Raw genomic sequence first — 9,504 nt, forward strand, 5'->3', positions numbered from 1 at the left:
GGTCCTATGAGGAAAGGTTGCGGGACCTGAACCTGTTCAGCCTTCAAAAGAGAAGGCTGAGGGGGGATCTTGTGGCCTGTTATAAACTGGTTAGGGGGGATCAGCAGGCGCTGGGGGAGTCCCTGTTCCCCCGAGCGCCGCAAGGAGTGACCAGGAACAATGGTCACAAGCTGGCGGAGGGAAGGTTTAATTTGGACATTAGGAGGTGCTACTTCACGGTCAGGGCGGCTAGAGTCTGGAACCAGCTTCCAAGTGAGGTGGTGCAGGCTCCCACCCTGGGGGTTTTTAAGAGGAGGTTGGATGACCACCTTAATGGGGTCATTTGACCCCAGTGCTCTTCCTGCCATGGCAGGGGGTCAGACTAGATGATCTGCTCAGGTCCCTTCCGACCCTAGAAACTATGAAACTATGAAACTATGAAAAATGTTCCCAATATGTTGGATTGGGAACACAACTGAGTTCTTTCAAACATGGCAGTCTGGCAACCCAAGCAATGAGCTAGTATGTGTAGGGCCTAGATACAAGCCTGTGCTCTGCATTTTGCTTTGTGGCATCCTAGGTTATTGCTTCTTCTGCTTTCTTCTGCTAAAGCCTTTTGACATTTGTAGGTATAAAACACAGGACAGACTGACAATGATTGATATCTAAATAGTAAATAATTAAGCACAAAACCTAATTAAACATGTACAATTAAACATTACATAAATCATTACATGTTTATTAGGAGGCCAGGAAGAGATTGACTCTGTAACCCAATGGCTAAAGAAGTCACATGTGATGATCAAGCACTAGGTTCAAATTTCTACTCTGCTATCAACCCACAGCCCCAGGAAATGCTCTAATCACAGGCCTATCAATGTGCCTCCTGGGACTTCCTCTAGGACTTATTCTGCTTTGCATTCAAAGCTACTCTGCTTTGTATAAATAATTAAATTCTCATTGAGCTAGAGGGATATTGACTCTATAGTCCAGTGTTCAGGCTCATCTGCATTATGAATAAAGAATTTCAAGGCTCTGGTCTGAATCCAACGAGTCAGTGGTTAAATGTGGCTTTACCACAGGTGCTGCTACTTACTCCTTCTCCTCAATTCTCTTGTTTTGACCACATGTTCCATCATTGAACTTTGAAAGGTTTTAGTTTTGGTGAACCTGTAGTTCCCAGCATAGATGTTGGGAAATGACATGAATAGGAGTTTATTCATTAATTGATTTATCTATCTGGTATGGAGAAAATGTACCCAGAGACCTAAACATGATACATTTTATTTCAAAGACCTTTTTGCACCCTTCCATAGTTAGCCCTTAGCTAAAGTATGAAAAACATCTGTGCACCCGTGACTACAGTAACCACCTGTTGGAAAGAATAATAAACACCTTTTCAATAGGCAGAACAGTTTCCTGTTTCAAGGTCCCACATCCAGGAAGAGCATTTGATCTTCAAAGTAGGCTTCAAGGCTGAAAGGAGAAAACTTGTAGGAATATCATCCTGATTCTACCATCTGGCAAGGAGCAAGCTTTCATTTATGAGCCAAGTAGGGAACGTGGTGATTACACAAGGCTAAGCACTCAGGCTTGTTGTGATTTTTTAATTAAAAGAAAACCAAATTGTTTTTATCAGAGGAAAAGGAAAGAAGATATTGTCAACCCCTGTGCACAGCCATCCTCCCATTCAAATTTTGCCTAAGCCTCTTAAGCAGAGAACAAAACCCAGCATGGCCTTGTTTGGGCTTTTCTAGTGCAACATATAAACACCTGTGATCAACTCCATCCTCTAATGGATGTCATTATGGCTACACACAAAGAAGGCTTTTTCTTTAGCAGTAGATTGGCTTTTAGCCAGTCCTATTTTCTGGTGCTTTCTGAAAGGACTAGTCTGTTATCATCTTGGAAAGTCCCACAAGTATTGTCCTTTAAACTGCAACACTTATATTACATGTACCACACTGAGTCACATCCTGGCGGGGTGTACAAGGAAGTCTAAGTGCACCAGGAGCCTTTATTTGTCTTGAGTCTCTGCAAAATGTGTCTTTGAAGCTGCTTACAGATGTAAAAAAACAACAGAATAAAATGGTGCTTTACTTTAAACTTGGCGTGCCTGCACACTGAGCCCAGCACATGGCCAGAAGAGGCATCATGTTAGCAGGACCTGGCTCACCCAACAGTTGTATAGATCGGGAGCTTCAGCAGGGCTTTTCTGGCTCTTGAGTTGAATCAGCTATTATATAAAAGTGCCAAAAAGTCCCACTGAAGCACACAATCTATACAGATGGTATAGAGCTAGGTTGAACTAACATGCTGCCTCTTCCGGTAGTGAGTGATTTTTTTCCCCTCCATGTCTGTCAGCTCCCTAAGTGTCCAGCTCCATCTCATCAGGCAGTTTTGCAATGCAGGCACACAAATGCCATGCAGCCCCTGTCCCCCAAACTGTAGTCAGTCAACTAACAACTGTTTGACACTGACTTCTTCAGCCATCTGTCACCAAATCTTGTCTTCTGTTATCAAGTCTTGTCCTAAAATGCCACCTGGCAGTAAAGCAGTACTGAAAGGGCAGGAGGGTCAAATTGTTCTGACGTGTCCCCTAGCGCATTTTACTAGTTATAGCATAATAAGTCATTGCATGGTAAATCACATCCATATTACTTATTTAGCCATCTTAAACTAAGAAAGAAAAATTAAACCAAGAACATTTGTAGCAACTAAATGCCGAGTGCGTATACAAGGGCCCTAAACTTCTAAATCTATCCTGAAATCACAGTTCTTCTCTAACACTTCCCATCTCCTGTAACGCCTCTTCATTCACCTAAAGGGTGAAGAGGGTATGGCAACAATTGGTGACCTATCAGTTTTCAGATTATTCTGTGCTCTAAAGACCAGTGTCTTCCCTCACCTGTTTTGATACAACTGCATTACACCAAATCCTGACTGTGTTATAAAAGTACAAAACAGAACCGGTGCCATGATTTTTGTGGAGAATGTGTTAGCTTAGAAAAAGCAGAGGCCAAGTTAGAGATGTCTTAGTGGAGAATTAGGATGTACCCCCCTTCTGGTCCCAAACCCCCTAAGATGAATGAAAGGTTTCCTTTGATTTTGAATCAAAACTACATTTTGAATGAAAAAAACATCGTCCTGGTATCTAACACCTGATATACTTGTCTAAACAGGGATTTCAGTGCAAGAGAGCGATGCAGCACAGTAAGGCAAATAGAAATGTGTGCATGTTTATACAAATAGGATGGTTCAACAATATCAAATGTGTAAAAATGAGAGTGAAACCAGGTGTAAGCTTCTCAGCAAGAGCTGTTTGTGAATGGAACAAATGACTAGTTTTCTACTTGAGAAACATTTGTTCACCTTGGACACACCCAGACGAATGTGGATGTTTGGTTCCCTGAGAACAAGTAGCAGCAGTGCACCTTGCACCACAGCTACTTTTCCCAGGGAATGCCAATGCCACATGCTCTTTGGTGCATGCCAAATTACCCTGGAAGCAATAGGGGAGGCTGGGACCACCACTATGCTGGCCCCAACCACCTTATCTAGGTCCTGGGAGCCTCCCAGGGCTGCAGCAATGATGATCTTGCCAGGCAGAGCTTGGCTAGCAAGTGGCCTGGCCCTGCTTTTCAGTGGCGCACGCTTCCTCTGCGTGCACTGCTATGTTTGTTTGTTTTTTCCCACGAGATATCCAGGGGTCAAAAAGACCCATGGGAAAAAATCCAAACAGAGCAGTGCATGCACGGGCAGTGCACCCTTGTAGTGCAGAAAACATCTGACTGTGCAGATGTGGTACTGCACATGTGTTTGAAGCACCACATAGCACACAGCCACACTCAACTGGATGCGCCCCTTGAGTCTGTTTATTCAAATCTTCCTCAGGTGGGTAGTGTTTAAAGTTCTTAACCATTTTATGGCTGTCAAGCTGTCTTGGTGAAATGAGGCGGTATATTGAATCTAATTTCTAGTGTTACATTTCATGGTCATATTGTCATGCTTCAAGACCAAGGATAGTATGACGAGGGAGAAGTGTATACAATGTGGGCTAGGCATACTGTCAAGGAAGCTTGTTCCATGATGAGATGCAAACACTCTTTATGGGCAGTGTACTAATTCATTATATAGAAAAAGAAAGTATATTTTAAAGGCAAAAGATGTTCACCCTAAGATCCATGTAGTCATCCTGTAAAATAGCTCCTAGTTTGGTCACTGTCCCCAGTTTATTCCATTAACTGCAGCTGATGAGTCAAGCTGACAGCTCAGCCACTGTTCATGATCTGTGTTTTCTTTATGTTCAAAGTTTAAATAAATTTAATTTGATGGGGATGGATGAAACCCTCAGGCTCTTCACTGAAACAGCTCAGGAAGAGGGTATTTTAAATTGAAATGAAAGATTGTGAGACCAGAATTACCTAAAGCAAAATACCTAACAACTCAAGAGTCCCAAGTTCAGTACCTACCAAATCAGGAGAGGCAGTTTAATGGAATCTAAATAACTAACTAGTTGTCATTAAAATGTTGTAAGCATCATGGACTGCAATGAGGTGAAAACCCACATGTTTTTGTAAGAAGGGTACAATGGTCAGAACAGGCAAGGCACCAGGAATGAAATGTATGCTCAACAGAAGGTGCATCTACACAAGATGCATTAATGCATGTTAACCTAATTTAATACACATTATGGGCGCATACCTACATGAGCGCACCCTTAATGCACATTAAAAATGGGAAATTAAGCTAATCACACCTAAATTTGATACCTCCAAATGCAGGTATCAAATTTAGGTGTGATTAGGTAAAGTGCATTAACGCATGTGTAGATGCGACCCGGCACTAACTTTTGTTCTAGGCGTGCCCAGCCACTAGAGACACATGGTGGGGTTACAGGGACTTGGAACTTGTGCCAAGTGTGCTAACTTCAGTGCCAAGCCCCTGCACATGTAGATACCTGCCAAAAATCATTTAATGCGCATTAAATTTAGTGGCGCTTAAATGCATGTGTAGATGCACCCAGAGAGCCTGTAGGTGCTGTACCAGCCAAATTACCTTCTCCTGGCTCACGGATGAAAAATCTATTCATCATCTACAAAGACTCATTTCAGCAGCTTATTGCTCAGATAGATTTAAATCATTGATGAAGACTTGAAAACAAGGGGAAGAGTTGAAAACAAGAGGAAACAGGAAGAGGCCTGAGAGTTAACTTTGGTGTTACTCCATTCAGAGATAGCACTTCTGGTTTCCTCTTGCTTTCTGAAAGCTCTATGTCACCCTCATTTCTATGACCAGTCCATAGTACCTTCTTAATTTCAACTTTTTTCCAAAGGTGCACTGTGCACTCCAAGAAATGGCAACATTATTGAGGAGCACTGCCCTGGCATTCTGGTTATCTAGTTTGATATTACACCTCTGGAGTCCTACTTGTAGCCTCTGGAGTCCTACTTGCAACCATTGTTTTTTGCAGTGTTCACTGTCTGAGGATGATCCTTCAGTTAAAACAGCAGTGAAGATTGTTCTGGCAATGGTAAGCATGTAAAAGGTCTGACATTCTTCAGGTTTATTAGGTAAGATAATTTGGCATCCCCCTCCATTGAGAGGTTCAGCATCACTTGCTTTCCTTCTAGAACTTGTTAGCATTGTGCCAACATGTGACATATGCACTTCAGATACTTCCACCACTAGTTATAAAATTGAACCAACTCTAGAGCTCTCCAGTTTCGCAGCTTTCCTACAACCTCCTTGACATCCTTCTTGGGGGTAGTCAGTTTGTTCTTGGCAGGAAGGAACACATGCTTGGCTTCTTCACTCTTAATCTAGTAGGCCAGTTTCATTCTACTGGACTCCCAGTGATTGAATGCCACAACCAAAGATAGATATGTCCTGGACTTGCAGCACCCAGAAGAAAAACTTTCTTTGTATAATGCCAAGGACCTGGCACAAGACTGGGAGATGGTTTCAATGGGGGCGCATGTGTACATCAGGGAGTTTTTCTTGTAGCAGGGAGAAGGCCAATATTTTTGCTTATGGTGAAACTCAGCCTCACCTTCTCCACTAGGTGGAGAAGGTGGAGATCTAGGTGTAAAAGAAGGAATTTCATTCTGTAATGGAATCAGACACAGAAGATGTCAGGAGGGATTCATTTTGGCCCAGAGAAAGAGGATCAGGAAGCTGGGACTGAGCTAGAAGTCAGTGCAAACTCTTTCCATTCACTTCATTTGAATGAAGTTCTGAGAGAGTCAGGAGACAACCAAGGGACTGAAATTCCTTAGTACAGTTCAAAGGTACTAGCAAGTAGCAGAGAAAGTTGAGGAGAGAAAATATAAGAGAAAACATAAAACTTTTACAGAATCATTCTGTACAGATGTTTTCAAGTTAAAAGAATTCCTAGAGGGATCACCATAATCTGAAAACCTCCAAATGAAATATAGATGACACCCAGTTTAATAAGCACTGGTGTCTGTGTCTGCGCAAACATTAAGTGGATTTAATCTGGTTAAATCATTATGCAAGTTATTTAAAAACACACACACATACATATACCAGCAACTAGCAGCTTCCCTGGGAGATGAAATATACAACACTGAGGTTTTAATGAACACCCAAATCACAGAAGGGCAAGCAAATATTGTGAGGATAACTAACAAAAGCTGTTGTAGCATTAGGCACAGCAACAAACTGGAAAGTAAGAGTTGCAAAGAAGATAATATTTCAAAAATGGGGACACTGGGGAAAGATCTTATAAATAAACGTGGGAAAAACATTTGCAACAAAACCCGAACTCTACTAAAACCCATCTGGTGCAGCAATTCCATGGCCAACTTCCATCGATGTATTTGTAAAACCCACTTCATCACAGCAACTGATCACCATAAAGAATGGTATATTGCTATACTGGGTGATGTTATGGACCTGTGCAGAGCAGGGTGAGTTTTAGGGGAGAAGAGAGGCAGGAAGAAAGAAAGACACAAGAGGACTTAGAATGAAAAGGAAAGAGGTGGCAAAGTCTATCCTAGCCATTTCTCAGCTCTATGAGTTGTGGACCCAGCCAAAATCATCCTCTGCTTCCTTACCTCAAAATTGTGTTTATTCCAGATACGGCAACGTGACTAAATAGGAATGTGGGATGTCTCATGATGATGTTGGATGTCTAATGAACTTGATGATATCCACTCTCTTCAAAATCAGTGAAGTTTAAAGATTAGTTATTAGACAGACATTGCTGCATGTATCATTTCTGTTCAACTCAAAGTTATGGTGTGAAATTGATTGCTATAATGACACCATACTGCTATTAGTATAATTTTCCAACCCATTTCTTATGCAGTCTAACATGTTTTTCTTTGTTTGTTTCTTTTTCCAATGGCTGCTGGGCGTTAAGCAGATGTTTTCAATGTGATCAACAGGGCTATACCCCATGAGGTCACAGATGCTTTAGAAGCCATCAGTATGTCTGAGTAGTTCAAATGATTCTGTCCAATTCTGCATTAGCTTACACTTGTCAACAGAGTATTCCATCTGTCAGTGTGGGACCCTTTACCTAACTTTGTGACTAATCTTCCCTAGTGTTGACTCTGGCCGTTTGTAGATGACACTTTTTAGTAGGTTTAAAGTAAGTTAAATGCTTTTTGCACTGTTTTAATGGCATTGCTTTTTGCACATTTGGCAATATACTGCATGTTAATTCCAGCCACAGTAGCACATTTGGTGGTGTAATGTGCCTTAAATAACTTTGGCACACAGCAAATGACTTTGGGGTGCTGCAAGGTAAAACACCTCCAAGGCGTTTAAGTTGCCTACCCTACAGCTGCAAAAGGAAGCACCAGACTCCATGCAGCTCAGGGGCTGTGCAGGCAGATCGTGCAGGCAGACTGGCAGCAACCTGGGAAGGCAGGATCCACAGAAGGAGAAAAAAAAAGTGGCAAGCCTGATATAGTTGCCTGCCTGAGCTGCATGGGGGGGCCAGTGCTTCCGTCTGTAGCTGTGGTGCTACCTGGGACTGCCCGAGCTGGGTGCCTTGGGCAGGTGCCACCGGGGGGTGGGGGGGTTGCTGCTTCTATGGAAGGAAGCATCAGCTCCCTTCCCCTCTGCAGCTCAGGGACTGCTCTGCCTGCCAGCAGCTTGCTCTCCCCACCTCACCACTGGAGAGGCAGGTAAGGATTGGGCTCTGACACAGGTGTACATGACACAGCTGTTTACTTCACCCTAAATTGATAGGGCATAGTTGCCATTCCCAGGCATATAATTTTTGCCAGGGAGAAAAAAAATCCCTATGGTGAAAATGGATCATTTATTGCACTATCACTATTGTCTTTGAACTAGTTCTGAGTCTCTACTGTCAGAAATCAGGGCATGGGTGATGAATATTAAGGGCTATAGGCTGTCCAGGAGGGATGGGACAGGGAGGAAAGGTGGGGGTGTGGCACTCTACGTCAAGGAGGAATACACATCTTCATCAAGTAGCACAAGGTCAGAGGAGGGGCTCATTGAAGTGCTCTGGGTTAGAATACAAGGTAGTTGAGGGGAAAGGAACTTAATGGTGGGGGTCTACTACAGACCACCCAACCAAGGGGAAGAGCTAGACCAGGAATTCTTAAGTCAGCTCACAGAGGTAGTTAGGTCTGAATTTTCCAGACATCTGCTGGGAAGAGCAGTCAGCCATGTCTGACTGGTCACATAGGTTCCTAGCCGAAATATATCTCAGGAGGTGCACAGCCCCACCAGGGGAGACGCTTTGTTGGACCTGGTGCTCGCCACAGGCAACGACCTGGTGGGAGGGGTTGTGGGTGCTCAACTGCCTGGGAGCAAAAGTTATCTGGATAGGCAGGAGACATGGAAGAAAATGGGGACAAGGCTTTACAGAATCCAGGACAGGAACTGGAGCTAAAGCTCATCCTTAGTGAGGACCTTTAAGAGCTGGAGAAGATGTGTTGAGTAGACACTTCCAACTCTCTTGTAGAGGACTCTGGTAGAGAGGTATGTTTGCATATAGGTAGATCTTCATGCAAGGGAGTGGCCACATTGTACCAAGAACATGATTAGGCAGGTTGCCTAACTCCCCAGGACTTGCTCATCAGAGCTACTCTTAGGAAACCAGGTCCTGGGTCATCTGGCATAGGAATTGGGTCTGTGAGGGAGGAGTGAAGTCTGAGGAGGAAGAAACTAGAGCAGGGTCTATAATAGTTACCTTGGCAGAGGGGCAAATCCACAGGGTGAAGTTTGAGCAACAAATAAAGCCATGGGTCAGGATCCAGAAAAAATAACAGCCAAGTCACTGAGTCTGAAGGGTGTTCCATGGAGGCAAGTCCAAGCACTGAGTCAAGCTACAGATCAAGAACAAGGAAACAGATCTGCAGGGGAAATCTAAGGCCAGAATCCAGGGAAAAGCCAAAGCCAGGGTCTGGAACCAGGAAAACCAGAGAAATCATAAATCAGGAAGCTTGCCACTGCAGAGTGGTCAAAACTGTTGACTGACCTGGAAACCCGCAACCACATCTAAATGGATAGGTGGTGCTCCCA

This window comes from Gavialis gangeticus, unplaced genomic scaffold, assembly GCF_001723915.1.
Source record: "Gavialis gangeticus isolate Ggan-Ray unplaced genomic scaffold, GavGan_comp1, whole genome shotgun sequence".
Lineage (NCBI taxonomy): Eukaryota > Metazoa > Chordata > Crocodylia > Gavialidae > Gavialis > Gavialis gangeticus.